This window comes from Apis dorsata, unplaced genomic scaffold, assembly GCF_000469605.1.
Source record: "Apis dorsata unplaced genomic scaffold, Apis dorsata 1.3 scaffold_227, whole genome shotgun sequence".
NCBI classification, from domain to species: Eukaryota; Metazoa; Arthropoda; class Insecta; order Hymenoptera; family Apidae; genus Apis; species Apis dorsata.
In genome coordinates this window covers 577,056-577,806 of record NW_006263509.1, presented here as the reverse complement: position 1 = coordinate 577,806, position 751 = coordinate 577,056, and the positions used below count along the sequence as shown (strand labels likewise).

General features: G+C 31.4%; 1 protein-coding gene across 3 annotated transcripts in view; it reads left to right on the top strand.

Annotated features, from left to right (window-relative positions):
* LOC102674648 (calcium-transporting ATPase sarcoplasmic/endoplasmic reticulum type) overlaps positions 1-751 on the top strand; it is a 43,743-nt gene that overhangs the window by 2,215 nt on the left and 40,777 nt on the right. The gene's annotated exons all lie outside the window — the stretch shown is intronic.

The following is a 751-nucleotide window of genomic DNA, read 5'->3' as shown; positions in this document are numbered from 1 at the left end:
TTTTTTTTTTTTTTTTTTTTTTTTTTTTAATTAAGATTATGGGATATTTGCTCGAATGAGTGTATATATTTACAAATCTGGTTTCGGAGACACGGAGTCGCCGATTCCGATGACCGTAACCCCGATCGACTCCCCCGCTACTCTTCCATTCACGCTTAAGTTTAGCGCGAACCTTGGCTTCTACATTTGCTACGTTGACTGCGACCTTTGCACTTCGTTCGGGTTTTAAGTCGTTGACCTTGAACATGTGACGATCCAATGACTTTGGGAAATTTACTGTCGATATCAGTTTCGTGTATAGGATAATTTGGTATTAATGAGTCATTTTTTTAATTATATTTTATAAATGAATATATGGATTCGTTTCTTGATAATTTTTTTCTTTTTTTATATACTTTTATTTCATGTTTGTTTCTATTTTCTTGGTTCTCTTCGTGAAATGTACAGGTATATAAATATGTCAGGAACTTGGAATAAAATCGTTGATTAAAAAATTTTGGATTAAAATTGTTAAAAATTGGTTAATAAAGATGTTCTTTTCATTTTTGTATTTATTTAGAAATAAAATGATACCTGTTATAATTTCTTGCGTTATGCATGTTGGTTTATGATGTTTAGAATGATTCGATGCGCTCAATTCAGTTTAACGACTAACATTGCTATGGAGCGATGAATTACGGTTATTGCAACAGTGAAAAGTTATAAATTCAATTTTAGATACACGCGTAGTTGCTGCATATTAAACGCTTTG